This window comes from Lissotriton vulgaris, chromosome 8 (assembly GCF_964263255.1).
Source record: "Lissotriton vulgaris chromosome 8, aLisVul1.2, whole genome shotgun sequence".
Lineage (NCBI taxonomy): Eukaryota > Metazoa > Chordata > Amphibia > Caudata > Salamandridae > Lissotriton > Lissotriton vulgaris.
Genome location: NC_141696.1, coordinates 615,044,442 through 615,067,848, shown reverse-complemented (window position 1 = coordinate 615,067,848; position 23,407 = coordinate 615,044,442).

The following is a 23,407-nucleotide window of genomic DNA, read 5'->3' as shown; positions in this document are numbered from 1 at the left end:
CATTTGACCAATTTATATGGTAAGTAAAACTCACAATCATTCCTTTAGGCATTAAAAAGACGTTCACAGCTTTTGAATTTCCTCATTACCTTCTAGTGGGAGCCTGTGCCTGAATATATTTTCTTTCAATATAGAAGTAATATGGATCACATTGTGTTGGTCATGATAGCTAACAAAAACTGACTGCCTTTAACACTACTAAAGCCTGCTTTAGATCCTAGTGCTAGCAATGTTCCACTTGAGGAATTTGCTGCCTTTGAGTTTGAAATGCACTATCTCACTTGAGAACGATAGTGTTTCCTTCTCACAGAAGGAAGCTCATTTAACGTCTTCCCCTGCACTTTGTATGTTGGACTCTGATACTCAAGATGGATTGGTATTAAGGATAATCTCTATTTTTGTATCCCCATCCACTTTCAAAAAGGCCCCTATGCTTTGAGTGGTTCATAGTCCTTTACCATTCCCCCTCCTACTTGCCTTACAAACACAGATAGTAACCTACTGCATACCTTCTGAAATCTCATCCTCCTGTGTGGTCAGCTTCCACAAGGACAATTGGTCCACTGGTGCTCTGACGTAATAAAGCTAAAGCAAGAATGTTGTCTGAGCTGAGGGCCACTCTGTTGCCTAGCAAGCTGACATCATAAAGCAAAAACAAGATGTTGTCTGACATGAGGGCCACTCTGTTGCCTATTAATCAGTAGGATACATTCATCTTGGTAATTAAATGAGTAGTAGGGTAGACAGGATGCCCTACTACAAACTAAGATGTTAAGATGAAAGAAATTGGGGCACTCTCTGAGACTTCTGAATTTGTATGAACGTACGTTTGAGCATAAGAGTCTCAACTTTACTATTGCTGAACTGGTAGGAATTGGCTAAAAGGAGGATGGTAAATAATCTATTCATCGTTTTTATTATTTCCATTAACTGTAGCATAACCCTTCACCTCTCAACTTATCAGCTGGCTAAATTGCTATCGGTGTACCATATCCTAACACTAATGAATTGAGAAGGGTTTACTGCCACTTGTCTGGGAAAAAGATCTATAGATCTATGTCCTAATGTATGTGCTACAGTTGTTTAGAGAGTGTTAGCAAGTGAGGCGTGGGATTCAAAGAAGTATGGGAGGTTAAAATTACAAATTGGGATTTGATTTTCTAATGAGCTGTTGATTTTCACAATAATATAGACTCCATAGTATTGATCTGTTTACCCTTTGTAAAAATTGTGCTAACAGTGGACTTTTCCATCTGCAGATTATACTGAATGGCCAGCAGTGGCAGCGTTTCACCACAGAATTTCTCTGCCTTGCCGAGACTGAAGAAAAAAAAAAAAGCAAATCTTCCGGCATACGGCATCATTTGACCAATTTATATGGTAAGTAAAACTCACAATCATTCCTTTAGGCATTAAAAAGACGTTCACAGCTTTTGAATTTCCTCATTACCTTCTAGTGGGAGCCTGTGCCTGAATATATTTTCTTTCAATATAGAAGTAATATGGATCACATTGTGTTGGTCATGATAGCTAACAAAAACTGACTGCCTTCAACACTACTAAGGCCTGCTTTAGATCCTAGTGCTAGCAATGTTCCACTTGAGGAATTTGCTGCCTTTGACTTTAAAATGCACTATCTCACTTGAGAACGATAGTGTTTCCTTCTCACAGAAGGAAGCTCATTTAACGTCTTCCCCTGCACTTTGTATGTTGGACTCTGATACTCAAGATGGATTGGTATTAAGGATAATCTCTATTTTTGTATCCCCATCCACTTTCAAAAAGGCCCCTATGCTTTGAGTGGTTCATAGTCCTTTACCATTCCCCCTCCTACTTGCCTTACAAACACAGATAGTAACCTACTGCATACCTTCTGAAATCTCATCCTCCTGTGTGGTCAGCTTCCACAAGGACAATTGGTCCACTGGTGCTCTGACGTAATAAAGCTAAAGCAAGAATGTTGTCTGAGCTGAGGGCCACTCTGTTGCCTAGCAAGCTGACATCATAAAGCAAAAACAAGATGTTGTCTGACATGAGGGCCACTCTGTTGCCTATTAATCAGTAGGATACATTCATCTTGGTAATTAAATGAGTAGTAGGGTAGACAGGATGCCCTACTACAAACTAAGATGTTAAGATGAAAGAAATTGGGGCACTCTCTGAGACTTCTGAATTTGTATGAACGTACGTTTGAGCATAAGAGTCTCAACTTTACTATTGCTGAACTGGTAGGAATTGGCTAAAAGGAGGATGGTAAATAATCTATTCATCGTTTTTATTATTTCCATTAACTGTAGCATAACCCTTCATCTCTCAACTTATCAGCTGGCTTAATTGCTATCGGTGTACCATATCCTAACACTAATGAATTGAGAAGGGTTTACTGCCACTTGTCTGGGAAAAAGATCTATAGATCTATGTCCTAATGTATGTGCTACAGTTGTTTAGAGAGTGTTAGCAAGTGAGGCGTGGGATTCAAAGAAGTATGGGAGGTTAAAATTACAAATTGGGATTTGATTTTCTAATGAGCTGTTGATTTTCACAATAATATAGACTCCATAGTATTGATCTGTTTACCCTTTGTAAAAATTGTGCTAACAGTGGACTTTTCCATCTGCAGATTATACTGAATGGCCAGCAGTGGCAGCGTTTCACCACAGAATTTCTCTGCCTTGCCGAGACTGAAGAAAAAAAAAAAAGCAAATCTTCCGGCATACGGCATCATTTGACCAATTTATATGGTAAGTAAAACTCGCAATCATTCCTTTAGGCATTAAAAAGACGTTCACAGCTTTTGAATTTCCTCATTACCTTCTAGTGGGAGCCTGTGCCTGAATATATTTTCTTTCAATATAGAAGTAATATGGATCACATTGTGTTGGTCATGATAGCTAACAAAAACTGACTGCCTTCAACACTACTAAGGCCTGCTTTAGATCCTAGTGCTAGCAATGTTCCACTTGAGGAATTTGCTGCCTTTGACTTTGAAATGCACTATCTCACTTGAGAACGATAGTGTTTCCTTCTCACAGAAGGAAGCTCATTTAACGTCTTCCCCTGCACTTTGTATGTTGGACTCTGATACTCAAGATGGATTGGTATTAAGGATAATCTCTATTTTTGTATCCCCATCCACTTTCAAAAAGGCCCCTATGCTTTGAGTGGTTCATAGTCCTTTACCATTCCCCCTCCTACTTGCCTTACAAACACAGATAGTAACCTACTGCATACCTTCTGAAATCTCATCCTCCTGTGTGGTCAGCTTCCACAAGGACAATTGGTCCACTGGTGCTCTGACGTCATAAAGCTAAAGCAAGAATGTTGTCTGAGCTGAGGGCCACTCTGTTGCCTAGCAAGCTGACATCATAAAGCAAAAACAAGATGTTGTCTGACATGAGGGCCACTCTGTTGCCTATTAATCAGTAGGATACATTCATCTTGGTAATTAAATGAGTAGTAGGGTAGACAGGATGCCCTACTACAAACTAAGATGTTAAGATGAAAGAAATTGGGGCACTCTCTGAGACTTCTGAATTTGTATGAACGTACGTTTGAGCATAAGAGTCTCAACTTTACTATTGCTGAACTGGTAGGAATTGGCTAAAATGAGGATGGTAAATAATCTATTCCTCGTTTTTATTATTTCCATTAACTGTAGCATAACCCTTCCTCTCTCAACTTATCAGCTGGCGTAATTGCTATCGGTGTACCATATCCGAACACAAATGAATTGAGAAGGGTTCACTGCCCCTTGTCTGGGAAAAAGATCTATAGATCTATGTCCTAATGTATGTGCTACAGTTGTTTAGAGAGTGTTAGCAAGTGAGGCGTGGGATTCAAAGAAGTATGGGAGGTTAAAATTACAAATTGGGATTTGATTTTCTAATGAGCTGTTGATTTTCACAATAATATAGACTCCATAGTATTGATCTGTTTACCCTTTGTAAAAATTGTGCTAACAGTGGACTTTTCCATCTGCAGATTATACTGAATGGCCAGCAGTGGCAGCGTTTCACCACAGAATTTCTCTGCCTTGCCGAGACTGAAGAAAAAAAAAAAGCAAATCTTCCGGCATACGGCATCATTTGACCAATTTATATGGTAAGTAAAACTCACAATCATTCCTTTAGGCATTAAAAAGACGTTCACAGCTTTTGAATTTCCTCATTACCTTCTAGTGGGAGCCTGTGCCTGAATATATTTTCTTTCAATATAGAAGTAATATGGATCACATTGTGTTGGTCATGATAGCTAACAAAAACTGACTGCCTTTAACACTACTAAAGCCTGCTTTAGATCCTAGTGCTAGCAATGTTCCACTTGAGGAATTTGCTGCCTTTGAGTTTGAAATGCACTATCTCACTTGAGAACGATAGTGTTTCCTTCTCACAGAAGGAAGCTCATTTAACGTCTTCCCCTGCACTTTGTATGTTGGACTCTGATACTCAAGATGGATTGGTATTAAGGATAATCTCTATTTTTGTATCCCCATCCACTTTCAAAAAGGCCCCTATGCTTTGAGTGGTTCATAGTCCTTTACCATTCCCCCTCCTACTTGCCTTACAAACACAGATAGTAACCTACTGCATACCTTCTGAAATCTCATCCTCCTGTGTGGTTAGCTTCCACAAGGACAATTGGTCCACTGGTGCTCTGACGTCATAAAGCTAAAGCAAGAATGTTGTCTGAGCTGAGGGCCACTCTGTTGCCTAGCAAGCTGACATCATAAAGCAAAAACAAGATGTTGTCTGACATGAGGGCCACTCTGTTGCCTATTAATCAGTAGGATACATTCATCTTGGTAATTAAATGAGTAGTAGGGTAGACAGGATGCCCTACTACAAACTAAGATGTTAAGATGAAAGAAATTGGGGCACTCTCTGAGACTTCTGAATTTGTATGAACGTACGTTTGAGCATAAGAGTCTCAACTTTACTATTGCTGAACTGGTAGGAATTGGCTGAAAGGAGGATGGTAAATAATCTATTCATCGTTTTTATTATTTCCATTAACTGTAGCATAACCCTTCACCTCTCAACTTATCAGCTGGCTTAATTGCTATCGGTGTACCATATCCTAACACAAATGAATTGAGAAGGGTTCACTGCCACTTGTCTGGGAAAAAGATCTATAGATCTATGTCCTAATGTATGTGCTACAGTTGTTTAGAGAGTGTTAGCAAGTGAGGCGTGGGATTCAAAGAAGTATGGGAGGTTAAAATTACAAATTGGGATTTGATTTTCTAATGAGCTGTTGATTTTCACAATAATATAGACTCCATAGTATTGATCTGTTTACCCTTTGTAGAAATTGTGCTAACAGTGGACTTTTCCATCTGCAGATTATACTGAATGGCCAGCAGTGGCAGCGTTTCACCACAGAATTTCTCTGCCTTGCCGAGACTGAAGAAAAAAAAAAAAGCAAATCTTCCGGCATACGGCATCATTTGACCAATTTATATGGTAAGTAAAACTCACAATCATTCCTTTAGGCATTAAAAAGACGTTCACAGCTTTTGAATTTCCTCATTACCTTCTAGTGGGAGCCTGTGCCTGAATATATTTTCTTTCAATATAGAAGTAATATGGATCACATTGTGTTGGTCATGATAGCTAACAAAAACTGACTGCCTTCAACACTACTAAGGCCTGCTTTAGATCCTAGTGCTAGCAATGTTCCACTTGAGGAATTTGCTGCCTTTGACTTTGAAATGCACTATCTCACTTGAGAACGATAGTGTTTCCTTCTCACAGAAGGAAGCTCATTTAACGTCTTCCCCTGCACTTTGTATGTTGGACTCTGATACTCAAGATGGATTGGTATTAAGGATAATCTCTATTTTTGTATCCCCATCCACTTTCAAAAAGGCCCCTATGCTTTGAGTGGTTCATAGTCCTTTACCATTCCCCCTCCTACTTGCCTTACAAACACAGATAGTAACCTACTGCATACCTTCTGAAATCTCATCCTCCTGTGTGGTCAGCTTCCACAAGGACAATTGGTCCACTGGTGCTCTGACGTAATAAAGCTAAAGCAAGAATGTTGTCTGAGCTGAGGGCCACTCTGTTGCCTAGCAAGCTGACATCATAAAGCAAAAACAAGATGTTGTCTGACATGAGGGCCACTCTGTTGCCTATTAATCAGTAGGATACATTCATCTTGGTAATTAAATGAGTAGTAGGGTAGACAGGATGCCCTACTACAAACTAAGATGTTAAGATGAAAGAAATTGGGGCACTCTCTGAGACTTCTGAATTTGTATGAACGTACGTTTGAGCATAAGAGTCTCAACTTTACTATTGCTGAACTGGTAGGAATTGGCTAAAAGGAGGATGGTAAATAATCTATTCATCGTTTTTATTATTTCCATTAACTGTAGCATAACCCTTCACCTCTCAACTTATCAGCTGGCTAAATTGCTATCGGTGTACCATATCCTAACACTAATGAATTGAGAAGGGTTTACTGCCACTTGTCTGGGAAAAAGATCTATAGATCTATGTCCTAATGTATGTGCTACAGTTGTTTAGAGAGTGTTAGCAAGTGAGGCGTGGGATTCAAAGAAGTATGGGAGGTTAAAATTACAAATTGGGATTTGATTTTCTAATGAGCTGTTGATTTTCACAATAATATAGACTCCATAGTATTGATCTGTTTACCCTTTGTAAAAATTGTGCTAACAGTGGACTTTTCCATCTGCAGATTATACTGAATGGCCAGCAGTGGCAGCGTTTCACCACAGAATTTCTCTGCCTTGCCGAGACTGAAGAAAAAAAAAAAAGCAAATCTTCCGGCATACGGCATCATTTGACCAATTTATATGGTAAGTAAAACTCACAATCATTCCTTTAGGCATTAAAAAGACGTTCACAGCTTTTGAATTTCCTCATTACCTTCTAGTGGGAGCCTGTGCCTGAATATATTTTCTTTCAATATAGAAGTAATATGGATCACATTGTGTTGGTCATGATAGCTAACAAAAACTGACTGCCTTCAACACTACTAAGGCCTGCTTTAGATCCTAGTGCTAGCAATGTTCCACTTGAGGAATTTGCTGCCTTTGACTTTGAAATGCACTATCTCACTTGAGAACGATAGTGTTTCCTTCTCACAGAAGGAAGCTCATTTAACGTCTTCCCCTGCACTTTGTATGTTGGACTCTGATACTCAAGATGGATTGGTATTAAGGATAATCTCTATTTTTGTATCCCCATCCACTTTCAAAAAGGCCCCTATGCTTTGAGTGGTTCATAGTCCTTTACCATTCCCCCTCCTACTTGCCTTACAAACACAGATAGTAACCTACTGCATACCTTCTGAAATCTCATCCTCCTGTGTGGTCAGCTTCCACAAGGACAATTGGTCCACTGGTGCTCTGACGTCATAAAGCTAAAGCAAGAATGTTGTCTGAGCTGAGGGCCACTCTGTTGCCTAGCAAGCTGACATCATAAAGCAAAAACAAGATGTTGTCTGACATGAGGGCCACTCTGTTGCCTATTAATCAGTAGGATACATTCATCTTGGTAATTAAATGAGTAGTAGGGTAGACAGGATGCCCTACTACAAACTAAGATGTTAAGATGAAAGAAATTGGGGCACTCTCTGAGACTTCTGAATTTGTATGAACGTACGTTTGAGCATAAGAGTCTCAACTTTACTATTGCTGAACTGGTAGGAATTGGCTAAAATGAGGATGGTAAATAATCTATTCCTCGTTTTTATTATTTCCATTAACTGTAGCATAACCCTTCCTCTCTCAACTTATCAGCTGGCGTAATTGCTATCGGTGTACCATATCCTAACACAAATGAATTGAGAAGGGTTCACTGCCCCTTGTCTGGGAAAAAGATCTATAGATCTATGTCCTAATGTATGTGCTACAGTTGTTTAGAGAGTGTTAGCAAGTGAGGCGTGGGATTCAAAGAAGTATGGGAGGTTAAAATTGCAAATTGGGATTTGATTTTCTAATGAGCTGTTGATTTTCACAATAATATAGACTCCATAGTATTGATCTGTTTACCCTTTGTAAAAATTGTGCTAACAGTGGACTTTTCCATCTGCAGATTATACTGAATGGCCAGCAGTGGCAGCGTTTCACCACAGAATTTCTCTGCCTTGCCGAGACTGAAGAAAAAAAAAAAGCAAATCTTCCGGCATACGGCATCATTTGACCAATTTATATGGTAAGTAAAACTCACAATCATTCCTTTAGGCATTAAAAAGACGTTCACAGCTTTTGAATTTCCTCATTACCTTCTAGTGGGAGCCTGTGCCTGAATATATTTTCTTTCAATATAGAAGTAATATGGATCACATTGTGTTGGTCATGATAGCTAACAAAAACTGACTGCCTTCAACACTACTAAAGCCTGCTTTAGATCCTAGTGCTAGCAATGTTCCACTTGAGGAATTTGCTGCCTTGGAGTTTGAAATGCACTATCTCACTTGAGAACGATAGTGTTTCCTTCTCACAGAAGGAAGCTCATTTAACGTCTTCCCCTGCACTTTGTATGTTGGACTCTGATACTCAAGATGGATTGGTATTAAGGATAATCTCTATTTTTGTATCCCCATCCACTTTCAAAAAGGCCCCTATGCTTTGAGTGGTTCATAGTCCTTTACCATTCCCCCTCCTACTTGCCTTACAAACACAGATAGTAACCTACTGCATACCTTCTGAAATCTCATTCTCCTGTGTGGTTAGCTTCCACAAGGACAATTGGTCCACTGGTGCTCTGACGTCATAAAGCTAAAGCAAGAATGTTGTCTGAGCTGAGGGCCACTCTGTTGCCTAGCAAGCTGACATCATAAAGCAAAAACAAGATGTTGTCTGACATGAGGGCCACTCTGTTGCCTATTAATCAGTAGGATACATTCATCTTGGTAATTAAATGAGTAGTAGGGTAGACAGGATGCCCTACTACAAACTAAGATGTTAAGATGAAAGAAATTGGGGCACTCTCTGAGACTTCTGAATTTGTATGAACGTACGTTTGAGCATAAGAGTCTCAACTTTACTATTGCTGAACTGGTAGGAATTGGCTGAAAGGAGGATGGTAAATAATCTATTCATCGTTTTTATTATTTCCATTAACTGTAGCATAACCCTTCACCTCTCAACTTATCAGCTGGCTTAATTGCTATCGGTGTACCATATCCTAACACAAATGAATTGAGAAGGGTTCACTGCCACTTGTCTGGGAAAAAGATCTATAGATCTATGTCCTAATGTATGTGCTACAGTTGTTTAGAGAGTGTTAGCAAGTGAGGCGTGGGATTCAAAGAAGTATGGGAGGTTAAAATTACAAATTGGGATTTGATTTTCTAATGAGCTGTTGATTTTCACAATAATATAGACTCCATAGTATTGATCTGTTTACCCTTTGTAGAAATTGTGCTAACAGTGGACTTTTCCATCTGCAGATTATACTGAATGGCCAGCAGTGGCAGCGTTTCACCACAGAATTTCTCTGCCTTGCCGAGACTGAAGAAAAAAAAAAAAGCAAATCTTCCGGCATACGGCATCATTTGACCAATTTATATGGTAAGTAAAACTCACAATCATTCCTTTAGGCATTAAAAAGACGTTCACAGCTTTTGAATTTCCTCATTACCTTCTAGTGGGAGCCTGTGCCTGAATATATTTTCTTTCAATATAGAAGTAATATGGATCACATTGTGTTGGTCATGATAGCTAACAAAAACTGACTGCCTTCAACACTACTAAGGCCTGCTTTAGATCCTAGTGCTAGCAATGTTCCACTTGAGGAATTTGCTGCCTTTGACTTTGAAATGCACTATCTCACTTGAGAACGATAGTGTTTCCTTCTCACAGAAGGAAGCTCATTTAACGTCTTCCCCTGCACTTTGTATGTTGGACTCTGATACTCAAGATGGATTGGTATTAAGGATAATCTCTATTTTTGTATCCCCATCCACTTTCAAAAAGGCCCCTATGCTTTGAGTGGTTCATAGTCCTTTACCATTCCCCCTCCTACTTGCCTTACAAACACAGATAGTAACCTACTGCATACCTTCTGAAATCTCATCCTCCTGTGTGGTCAGCTTCCACAAGGACAATTGGTCCACTGGTGCTCTGACGTAATAAAGCTAAAGCAAGAATGTTGTCTGAGCTGAGGGCCACTCTGTTGCCTAGCAAGCTGACATCATAAAGCAAAAACAAGATGTTGTCTGACATGAGGGCCACTCTGTTGCCTATTAATCAGTAGGATACATTCATCTTGGTAATTAAATGAGTAGTAGGGTAGACAGGATGCCCTACTACAAACTAAGATGTTAAGATGAAAGAAATTGGGGCACTCTCTGAGACTTCTGAATTTGTATGAACGTACGTTTGAGCATAAGAGTCTCAACTTTACTATTGCTGAACTGGTAGGAATTGGCTAAAAGGAGGATGGTAAATAATCTATTCATCGTTTTTATTATTTCCATTAACTGTAGCATAACCCTTCACCTCTCAACTTATCAGCTGGCTAAATTGCTATCGGTGTACCATATCCTAACACTAATGAATTGAGAAGGGTTTACTGCCACTTGTCTGGGAAAAAGATCTATAGATCTATGTCCTAATGTATGTGCTACAGTTGTTTAGAGAGTGTTAGCAAGTGAGGCGTGGGATTCAAAGAAGTATGGGAGGTTAAAATTACAAATTGGGATTTGATTTTCTAATGAGCTGTTGATTTTCACAATAATATAGACTCCATAGTATTGATCTGTTTACCCTTTGTAAAAATTGTGCTAACAGTGGACTTTTCCATCTGCAGATTATACTGAATGGCCAGCAGTGGCAGCGTTTCACCACAGAATTTCTCTGCCTTGCCGAGACTGAAGAAAAAAAAAAAAGCAAATCTTCCGGCATACGGCATCATTTGACCAATTTATATGGTAAGTAAAACTCACAATCATTCCTTTAGGCATTAAAAAGACGTTCACAGCTTTTGAATTTCCTCATTACCTTCTAGTGGGAGCCTGTGCCTGAATATATTTTCTTTCAATATAGAAGTAATATGGATCACATTGTGTTGGTCATGATAGCTAACAAAAACTGACTGCCTTCAACACTACTAAGGCCTGCTTTAGATCCTAGTGCTAGCAATGTTCCACTTGAGGAATTTGCTGCCTTTGACTTTGAAATGCACTATCTCACTTGAGAACGATAGTGTTTCCTTCTCACAGAAGGAAGCTCATTTAACGTCTTCCCCTGCACTTTGTATGTTGGACTCTGATACTCAAGATGGATTGGTATTAAGGATAATCTCTATTTTTGTATCCCCATCCACTTTCAAAAAGGCCCCTATGCTTTGAGTGGTTCATAGTCCTTTACCATTCCCCCTCCTACTTGCCTTACAAACACAGATAGTAACCTACTGCATACCTTCTGAAATCTCATCCTCCTGTGTGGTCAGCTTCCACAAGGACAATTGGTCCACTGGTGCTCTGACGTCATAAAGCTAAAGCAAGAATGTTGTCTGAGCTGAGGGCCACTCTGTTGCCTAGCAAGCTGACATCATAAAGCAAAAACAAGATGTTGTCTGACATGAGGGCCACTCTGTTGCCTATTAATCAGTAGGATACATTCATCTTGGTAATTAAATGAGTAGTAGGGTAGACAGGATGCCCTACTACAAACTAAGATGTTAAGATGAAAGAAATTGGGGCACTCTCTGAGACTTCTGAATTTGTATGAACGTACGTTTGAGCATAAGAGTCTCAACTTTACTATTGCTGAACTGGTAGGAATTGGCTAAAATGAGGATGGTAAATAATCTATTCCTCGTTTTTATTATTTCCATTAACTGTAGCATAACCCTTCCTCTCTCAACTTATCAGCTGGCGTAATTGCTATCGGTGTACCATATCCTAACACAAATGAATTGAGAAGGGTTCACTGCCCCTTGTCTGGGAAAAAGATCTATAGATCTATGTCCTAATGTATGTGCTACAGTTGTTTAGAGAGTGTTAGCAAGTGAGGCGTGGGATTCAAAGAAGTATGGGAGGTTAAAATTGCAAATTGGGATTTGATTTTCTAATGAGCTGTTGATTTTCACAATAATATAGACTCCATAGTATTGATCTGTTTACCCTTTGTAAAAATTGTGCTAACAGTGGACTTTTCCATCTGCAGATTATACTGAATGGCCAGCAGTGGCAGCGTTTCACCACAGAATTTCTCTGCCTTGCCGAGACTGAAGAAAAAAAAAAAGCAAATCTTCCGGCATACGGCATCATTTGACCAATTTATATGGTAAGTAAAACTCACAATCATTCCTTTAGGCATTAAAAAGACGTTCACAGCTTTTGAATTTCCTCATTACCTTCTAGTGGGAGCCTGTGCCTGAATATATTTTCTTTCAATATAGAAGTAATATGGATCACATTGTGTTGGTCATGATAGCTAACAAAAACTGACTGCCTTCAACACTACTAAAGCCTGCTTTAGATCCTAGTGCTAGCAATGTTCCACTTGAGGAATTTGCTGCCTTGGAGTTTGAAATGCACTATCTCACTTGAGAACGATAGTGTTTCCTTCTCACAGAAGGAAGCTCATTTAACGTCTTCCCCTGCACTTTGTATGTTGGACTCTGATACTCAAGATGGATTGGTATTAAGGATAATCTCTATTTTTGTATCCCCATCCACTTTCAAAAAGGCCCCTATGCTTTGAGTGGTTCATAGTCCTTTACCATTCCCCCTCCTACTTGCCTTACAAACACAGATAGTAACCTACTGCATACCTTCTGAAATCTCATTCTCCTGTGTGGTTAGCTTCCACAAGGACAATTGGTCCACTGGTGCTCTGACGTCATAAAGCTAAAGCAAGAATGTTGTCTGAGCTGAGGGCCACTCTGTTGCCTAGCAAGCTGACATCATAAAGCAAAAACAAGATGTTGTCTGACATGAGGGCCACTCTGTTGCCTATTAATCAGTAGGATACATTCATCTTGGTAATTAAATGAGTAGTAGGGTAGACAGGATGCCCTACTACAAACTAAGATGTTAAGATGAAAGAAATTGGGGCACTCTCTGAGACTTCTGAATTTGTATGAACGTACGTTTGAGCATAAGAGTCTCAACTTTACTATTGCTGAACTGGTAGGAATTGGCTGAAAGGAGGATGGTAAATAATCTATTCATCGTTTTTATTATTTCCATTAACTGTAGCATAACCCTTCACCTCTCAACTTATCAGCTGGCTTAATTGCTATCGGTGTACCATATCCTAACACTAATGAATTGAGAAGGGTTTACTGCCACTTGTCTGGGAAAAAGATCTATAGATATATGTCCTAATGTATGTGCTACAGTTGTTTAGAGAGTGTTAGCAAGTGAGGCGTGGGATTCAAAGAAGTATGGGAGGTTAAAATTACAAATTGGGATTTGATTTTCTAATGAGCTGTTGATTTTCACAATAATATAGACTCCATAGTATTGATCTGTTTACCCTTTGTAAAAATTGTGCTAACAGTGGACTTTTCCATCTGCAGATTATACTGAATGGCCAGCAGTGGCAGCGTTTCACCACAGAATTTCTCTGCCTTGCCGAGACTGAAGAAAAAAAAAAAAGCAAATCTTCCGGCATACGGCATCATTTGACCAATTTATATGGTAAGTAAAACTCACAATCATTCCTTTAGGCATTAAAAAGACGTTCACAGCTTTTGAATTTCCTCATTACCTTCTAGTGGGAGCCTGTGCCTGAATATATTTTCTTTCAATATAGAAGTAATATGGATCACATTGTGTTGGTCATGATAGCTAACAAAAACTGACTGCCTTCAACACTACTAAGGCCTGCTTTAGATCCTAGTGCTAGCAATGTTCCACTCTAGGAATTTGCTGCCTTTGACTTTGAAATGCACTATCTCACTTGAGAACGATAGTGTTTCCTTCTCACAGAAGGAAGCTCATTTAACGTCTTCCCCTGCACTTTGTATGTTGGACTCTGATACTCAAGATGGATTGGTATTAAGGATAATCTCTATTTTTGTATCCCCATCCACTTTCAAAAAGGCCCCTATGCTTTGAGTGGCCATAGTCCTTTACCATTCCCCCTCCTACTTGCCTTACAAACACAGATAGTAACCTACTGCATACCTTCTGAAATCTCATCCTCCTGTGTGGTCAGCTTCCACAAGGACAATTGGTCCACTGGTGCTCTGACGTCATAAAGCTAAAGCAAGAATGTTGTCTGAGCTGAGGGCCACTCTGTTGCCTAGCAAGCTGACATCATAAAGCAAAAACAAGATGTTGTCTGACATGAGGGCCACTCTGTTGCCTATTAATCAGTAGGATACATTCATCTTGGTAATTAAATGAGTAGTAGGGTAGACAGGATGCCCTACTACAAACTAAGATGTTAAGATGAAAGAAATTGGGGCACTCTCTGAGACTTCTGAATTTGTATGAACGTACGTTTGAGCATAAGAGTCTCAACTTTACTATTGCTGAACTGGTAGGAATTGGCTAAAATGAGGATGGTAAATAATCTATTCCTCGTTTTTATTATTTCCATTAACTGTAGCATAACCCTTCCTCTCTCAACTTATCAGCTGGCGTAATTGCTATCGGTGTACCATATCCGAACACAAATGAATTGAGAAGGGTTCACTGCCCCTTGTCTGGGAAAAAGATCTATAGATCTATGTCCTAATGTATGTGCTACAGTTGTTTAGAGAGTGTTAGCAAGTGAGGCGTGGGATTCAAAGAAGTATGGGAGGTTAAAATTACAAATTGGGATTTGATTTTCTAATGAGCTGTTGATTTTCACAATAATATAGACTCCATAGTATTGATCTGTTTACCCTTTGTAAAAATTGTGCTAACAGTGGACTTTTCCATCTGCAGATTATACTGAATGGCCAGCAGTGGCAGCGTTTCACCACAGAATTTCTCTGCCTTGCCGAGACTGAAGAAAAAAAAAAAGCAAATCTTCCGGCATACGGCATCATTTGACCAATTTATATGGTAAGTAAAACTCACAATCATTCCTTTAGGCATTAAAAAGACGTTCACAGCTTTTGAATTTCCTCATTACCTTCTAGTGGGAGCCTGTGCCTGAATATATTTTCTTTCAATATAGAAGTAATATGGATCACATTGTGTTGGTCATGATAGCTAACAAAAACTGACTGCCTTCAACACTACTAAGGCCTGCTTTAGATCCTAGTGCTAGCAATGTTCCACTTGAGGAATTTGCTGCCTTTGACTTTGAAATGCACTATCTCACTTGAGAACGATAGTGTTTCCTTCTCACAGAAGGAAGCTCATTTAACGTCTTCCCCTGCACTTTGTATGTTGGACTCTGATACTCAAGATGGATTGGTATTAAGGATAATCTCTATTTTTGTATCCCCATCCACTTTCAAAAAGGCCCCTATGCTTTGAGTGGTTCATAGTCCTTTACCATTCCCCCTCCTACTTGCCTTACAAACACAGATAGTAACCTACTGCATACCTTCTGAAATCTCATCCTCCTGTGTGGTCAGCTTCCACAAGGACAATTGGTCCACTGGTGCTCTGACGTAATAAAGCTAAAGCAAGAATGTTGTCTGAGCTGAGGGCCACTCTGTTGCCTAGCAAGCTGACATCATAAAGCAAAAACAAGATGTTGTCTGACATGAGGGCCACTCTGTTGCCTATTAATCAGTAGGATACATTCATCTTGGTAATTAAATGAGTAGTAGGGTAGACAGGATGCCCTACTACAAACTAAGATGTTAAGATGAAAGAAATTGGGGCACTCTCTGAGACTTCTGAATTTGTATGAACGTACGTTTGAGCATAAGAGTCTCAACTTTACTATTGCTGAACTGGTAGGAATTGGCTAAAAGGAGGATGGTAAATAATCTATTCATCGTTTTTATTATTTCCATTAACTGTAGCATAACCCTTCACCTCTCAACTTATCAGCTGGCTAAATTGCTATCGGTGTACCATATCCTAACACTAATGAATTGAGAAGGGTTTACTGCCACTTGTCTGGGAAAAAGATCTATAGATCTATGTCCTAATGTATGTGCTACAGTTGTTTAGAGAGTGTTAGCAAGTGAGGCGTGGGATTCAAAGAAGTATGGGAGGTTAAAATTACAAATTGGGATTTGATTTTCTAATGAGCTGTTGATTTTCACAATAATATAGACTCCATAGTATTGATCTGTTTACCCTTTGTAAAAATTGTGCTAACAGTGGACTTTTCCATCTGCAGATTATACTGAATGGCCAGCAGTGGCAGCGTTTCACCACAGAATTTCTCTGCCTTGCCGAGACTGAAGAAAAAAAAAAAAGCAAATCTTCCGGCATACGGCATCATTTGACCAATTTATATGGTAAGTAAAACTCACAATCATTCCTTTAGGCATTAAAAAGACGTTCACAGCTTTTGAATTTCCTCATTACCTTCTAGAGGGAGCCTGTGCCTGAATATATTTTCTTTCAATATAGAAGTAATATGGATCACATTGTGTTGGTCATGATAGCTAACAAAAACTGACTGCCTTCAACACTACTAAGGCCTGCTTTAGATCCTAGTGCTAGCAATGTTCCACTTGAGGAATTTGCTGCCTTTGACTTTGAAATGCACTATCTCACTTGAGAACGATAGTGTTTCCTTCTCACAGAAGGAAGCTCATTTAACGTCTTCCCCTGCACTTTGTATGTTGGACTCTGATACTCAAGATGGATTGGTATTAAGGATAATCTCTATTTTTGTATCCCCATCCACTTTCAAAAAGGCCCCTATGCTTTGAGTGGTTCATAGTCCTTTACCATTCCCCCTCCTACTTGCCTTACAAACACAGATAGTAACCTACTGCATACCTTCTGAAATCTCATCCTCCTGTGTGGTCAGCTTCCACAAGGACAATTGGTCCACTGGTGCTCTGACGTCATAAAGCTAAAGCAAGAATGTTGTCTGAGCTGAGGGCCACTCTGTTGCCTAGCAAGCTGACATCATAAAGCAAAAACAAGATGTTGTCTGACATGAGGGCCACTCTGTTGCCTATTAATCAGTAGGATACATTCATCTTGGTAATTAAATGAGTAGTAGGGTAGACAGGATGCCCTACTACAAACTAAGATGTTAAGATGAAAGAAATTGGGGCACTCTCTGAGACTTCTGAATTTGTATGAACGTACGTTTGAGCATAAGAGTCTCAACTTTACTATTGCTGAACTGGTAGGAATTGGCTAAAATGAGGATGGTAAATAATCTATTCCTCGTTTTTATTATTTCCATTAACTGTAGCATAACCCTTCCTCTCTCAACTTATCAGCTGGCGTAATTGCTATCGGTGTACCATATCCTAACACAAATGAATTGAGAAGGGTTCACTGCCCCTTGTCTGGGAAAAAGATCTATAGATCTATGTCCTAATGTATGTGCTACAGTTGTTTAGAGAGTGTTAGCAAGTGAGGCGTGGGATTCAAAGAAGTATGGGAGGTTAAAATTGCAAATTGGGATTTGATTTTCTAATGAGCTGTTGATTTTCACAATAATATAGACTCCATAGTATTGATCTGTTTACCCTTTGTAAAAATTGTGCTAACAGTGGACTTTTCCATCTGCAGATTATACTGAATGGCCAGCAGTGGCAGCGTTTCACCACAGAATTTCTCTGCCTTGCCGAGACTGAAGAAAAAAAAAAAGCAAATCTTCCGGCATACGGCATCATTTGACCAATTTATATGGTAAGTAAAACTCACAATCATTCCTTTAGGCATTAAAAAGACGTTCACAGCTTTTGAATTTCCTCATTACCTTCTAGTGGGAGCCTGTGCCTGAATATATTTTCTTTCAATATAGAAGTAATATGGATCACATTGTGTTGGTCATGATAGCTAACAAAAACTGACTGCCTTCAACACTACTAAAGCCTGCTTTAGATCCTAGTGCTAGCAATGTTCCACTTGAGGAATTTGCTGCCTTGGAGTTTGAAATGCACTATCTCACTTGAGAACGATAGTGTTTCCTTCTCACAGAAGGAAGCTCATTTAACGTCTTCCCCTGCACTTTGTATGTTGGACTCTGATACTCAAGATGGATTGGTATTAAGGATAATCTCTATTTTTGTATCCCCATCCACTTTCAAAAAGGCCCCTATGCTTTGAGTGGTTCATAGTCCTTTACCATTCCCCCTCCTACTTGCCTTACAAACACAGATAGTAACCTACTGCATACCTTCTGAAATCTCATCCTCCTGTGTGGTTAGCTTCCACAAGGACAATTGGTCCACTGGTGCTCTGACGTCATAAAGCTAAAGCAAGAATGTTGTCTGAGCTGAGGGCCACTCTGTTGCCTAGCAAGCTGACATCATAAAGCAAAAACAAGATGTTGTCTGACATGAGGGCCACTCTGTTGCCTATTAATCAGTAGGATACATTCATCTTGGTAATTAAATGAGTAGTAGGGTAGACAGGATGCCCTACTACAAACTAAGATGTTAAGATGAAAGAAATTGGGGCACTCTCTGAGACTTCTGAATTTGTATGAACGTACGTTTGAGCATAAGAGTCTCAACTTTACTATTGCTGAACTGGTAGGAATTGGCTAAAATGAGGATGGTAAATAATCTATTCCTCGTTTTTATTATTTCCATTAACTGTAGCATAACCCTTCCTCTCTCAACTTATCAGCTGGCGTAATTGCTATCGGTGTACCATATCCGAACACAAATGAATTGAGAAGGGTTCACTGCCCCTTGTCTGGGAAAAAGATCTATAGATCTATGTCCTAATGTATGTGCTACAGTTGTTTAGAGAGTGTTAGCAAGTGAGGCGTGGGATTCAAAGAAGTATGGGAGGTTAAAATTACAAATTGGGATTTGATTTTCTAATGAGCTGTTGATTTTCACAATAATATAGACTCCATAGTATTGATCTGTTTACCCTTTGTAAAAATTGTGCTAACAGTGGACTTTTCCATCTGCAGATTATACTGAATGGCCAGCAGTGGCAGCATTTCACCACAGAATTTCTCTGCCTTGCCGAGACTGAAGAAAAAAAAAAAGCAAATCTTCCGGCATACGGCATCATTTGACCAATTTATATGGTAAGTAAAACTCACAATCATTCCTTTAGGCATTAAAAAGACGTTCACAGCTTTTGAATTTCCTCATTACCTTCTAGTGGGAGCCTGTGCCTGAATATATTTTCTTTCAATATAGAAGTAATATGGATCACATTGTGTTGGTCATGATAGCTAACAAAAACTGACTGCCTTCAACACTACTAAAGCCTGCTTTAGATCCTAGTGCTAGCAATGTTCCACTTGAGGAATTTGCTGCCTTGGAGTTTGAAATGCACTATCTCACTTGAGAACGATAGTGTTTCCTTCTCACAGAAGGAAGCTCATTTAACGTCTTCCCCTGCACTTTGTATGTTGGACTCTGATACTCAAGATGGATTGGTATTAAGGATAATCTCTATTTTTGTATCCCCATCCACTTTCAAAAAGGCCCCTATGCTTTGAGTGGTTCATAGTCCTTTACCATTCCCCCTCCTACTTGCCTTACAAACACAGATAGTAACCTACTGCATACCTTCTGAAATCTCATCCTCCTGTGTGGTCAGCTTCCACAAGGACAATTGGTCCACCGGTGCTCTGACGTCATAAAGCTAAAGCAAGAATGTTGTCTGACCTGAGGGCCACTCTGTTGCCTAGCAAGCTGACATCATAAAGCAAAAACAAGATGTTGTCTGACATGAGGGCCACTCTGTTGCCTATTAATCAGTAGGATACATTCATCTTGGTAATTAAATGAGTAGTAGGGTAGACAGGATGCCCTACTACAAACTAAGATGTTAAGATGAAAGAAATTGGGGCACTCTCTGAGACTTCTGAATTTGTATGAACGTACGTTTGAGCATAAGAGTCTCAACTTTACTATTGCTGAACTGGTAGGAATTGGCTAAAATGAGGATGGTAAATAATCTATTCCTCGTTTTTATTATTTCCATTAACTGTAGCATAACCCTTCCTCTCTCAACTTATCAGCTGGCGTAATTGCTATCGGTGTACCATATCCTAACACAAATGAATTGAGAAGGGTTCACTGCCCCTTGTCTGGGAAAAAGATCTATAGATCTATGTCCTAATGTATGTGCTACAGTTGTTTAGAGAGTATTAGCAAGTGAGGCGTGGGATTCAAAGAAGTATGGGAGGTTAAAATTACAAATTGGGATTTGATTTTCTAATGAGCTGTTGATTTTCACAATAATATAGACTCCATAGTATTGATCTGTTTACCCTTTGTAAAAATTGTGCTAACAGTGGACTTTTCCATCTGCAGATTATACTGAATGGCCAGCAGTGGCAGCGTTTCACCACAGAATTTCTCTGCCTTGCCGAGACTAAAGAAAAAAAAAAAAAGAAAATCTTCCGGCATACGGCATCATTTGACCAATCTATATGGTAAGTAAAACTCACAATCATTCCTTTAGGCATTAAAAAGACGTTCACAGCTTTTGAATTTCCTCATTACCTTCTAGTGGGAGCCTGTGCCTGAATATATTTTCTTTCAATATAGAAGTAATATGGATCACATTGTGTTGGTCATGATAGCTAACAAAAACTGACTGCCTTCAACACTACTAAAGCCTGCTTTAGATCCTAGTGCTAGCAATGTTCCACTTGAGGAATTTGCTGCCTTGGAGTTTGAAATGCACTATCTCACTTGAGAACGATAGTGTTTCCTTCTCACAGAAGGAAGCTCATTTAACGTCTTCCCCTGCACTTTGTATGTTGGACTCTGATACTCAAGATGGATTGGTATTAAGGATAATCTCTATTTTTGTATCCCCATCCACTTTCAAAAAGGCCCCTATGCTTTGAGTGGTTCATAGTCCTTTACCATTCCCCCTCCTACTTGCCTTACAAAGACAGATAGTAACCTACTGCATACCTTCTGAAATCTCATCCTCCTGTGTGGTCAGCTTCCACAAGGACAATTGGTCCACCGGTGCTCTGACGTCATAAAGCTAAAGCAAGAATGTTGTCTGACCTGAGGGCCACTCTGTTGCCTAGCAAGCTGACATCATAAAGCAAAAACAAGATGTTGTCTGACATGAGGGCCACTCTGTTGCCTATTAATCAGTAGGATACATTCATCTTGGTAATTAAATGAGTAGTAGGGTAGACAGGATGCCCTACTACAAACTAAGATGTTAAGATGAAAGAAATTGGGGCACTCTCTGAGACTTCTGAATTTGTATGAACGTACGTTTGAGCATAAGAGTCTCAACTTTACTATTGCTGAACTGGTAGGAATTGGCTAAAATGAGGATGGTAAATAATCTATTCCTCGTTTTTATTATTTCCATTAACTGTAGCATAACCCTTCCTCTCTCAACTTATCAGCTGGCGTAATTGCTATCGGTGTACCATATCCTAACACAAATGAATTGAGAAGGGTTCACTGCCCCTTGTCTGGGAAAAAGATCTATAGATCTATGTCCTAATGTATGTGCTACAGTTGTTTAGAGAGTGTTAGCAAGTGAGGCGTGGGATTCAAAGAAGTATGGGAGGTTAAAATTACAAATTGGGATTTGATTTTCTAATGAGCTGTTGATTTTCACAATAATATAGACTCCATAGTATTGATCTGTTTACCCTTTGTAAAAATTGTGCTAACAGTGGACTTTTCCATCTGCAGATTATACTGAATGGCCAGCAGTGGCAGCGTTTCACCACAGAATTTCTCTGCCTTGCCGAGACTGAAGAAAAAAAAAAAGCAAATCTTCCGGCCTACGGCATCATTTGACCAATTTATATGGTAAGTAAAACTCACAATCATTCCTTTAGGCATTAAAAAGACGTTCACAGCTTTTGAATTTCCTCATTACCTTCTAGTGGGAGCCTGTGCCTGAATATATTTTCTTTCAATATAGAAGTAATATGGATCACATTGTGTTGGTCATGATAGCTAACAAAAACTGACTGCCTTCAACACTACTAAGGCCTGCTTTAGATCCTAGTGCTAGCAATGTTCCACTTGAGGAATTTGCTGCCTTTGACTTTGAAATGCACTATCTCACTTGAGAACGATAGTGTTTCCTTCTCACAGAAGGAAGCTCATTTAACGTCTTCCCCTGCACTTTGTATGTTGGACTCTGATACTCAAGATGGATTGGTATTAAGGATAATCTCTATTTTTGTATCCCCATCCACTTTCAAAAAGGCCCCTATGCTTTGAGTGGTTCATAGTCCTTTACCATTCCCCCTCCTACTTGCCTTACAAACACAGATAGTAACCTACTGCATACCTTCTGAAATCTCATCCTCCTGTGTGGTCAGCTTCCACAAGGACAATTGGTCCACTGGTGCTCTGACGTAATAAAGCTAAAGCAAGAATGTTGTCTGAGCTGAGGGCCACTCTGTTGCCTAGCAAGCTGACATCATAAAGCAAAAACAAGATGTTGTCTGACATGAGGGCCACTCTGTTGCCTATTAATCAGTAGGATACATTCATCTTGGTAATTAAATGAGTAGTAGGGTAGACAGGATGCCCTACTACAAACTAAGATGTTAAGATGAAAGAAATTGGGGCACTCTCTGAGACTTCTGAATTTGTATGAACGTACGTTTGAGCATAAGAGTCTCAACTTTACTATTGCTGAACTGGTAGGAATTGGCTAAAAGGAGGATGGTAAATAATCTATTCATCGTTTGTATTATTTCCATTAACTGTAGCATAACCCTTCACCTCTCAACTTATCAGCTGGCGTAATTGCTATCGGTGTACCATATCCTAACACAAATGAATTGAGAAGGGTTCACTGCCCCTTGTCTGGGAAAAAGATCTATAGATCTATGTCCTAATGTATGTGCTACAGTTGTTTAGAGAGTGTTAGCAAGTGAGGCGTGGGATTCAAAGAAGTATGGGAGGTTAAAATTACAAATTGGGATTTGATTTTCTAATGAGCTGTTGATTTTCACAATAATATAGACTCCATAGTATTGATCTGTTTACCCTTTGTAAAAATTGTGCTAACAGTGGACTTTTCCATCTGCAGATTATACTGAATGGCCAGCAGTGGCAGCGTTTCACCACAGAATTTCTCTGCCTTGCCGAGACTGAAGAAAAAAAAAAAAGCAAATCTTCCGGCATACGGCATCATTTGACCAATCTATATGGTAAGTAAAACTCACAATCATTCCTTTAGGCATTAAAAAGACGTTCACAGCTTTTGAATTTCCTCATTACCTTCTAGTGGGAGCCTGTGCCTGAATATATTTTCTTTCAATATAGAAGTAATATGGATCACATTGTGTTGGTCATGATAGCTAACAAAAACTGACTGCCTTCAACACTACTAAAGCCTGCTTTAGATCCTAGTGCTAGCAATGTTCCACTTGAGGAATTTGCTGCCTTGGAGTTTGAAATGCACTATC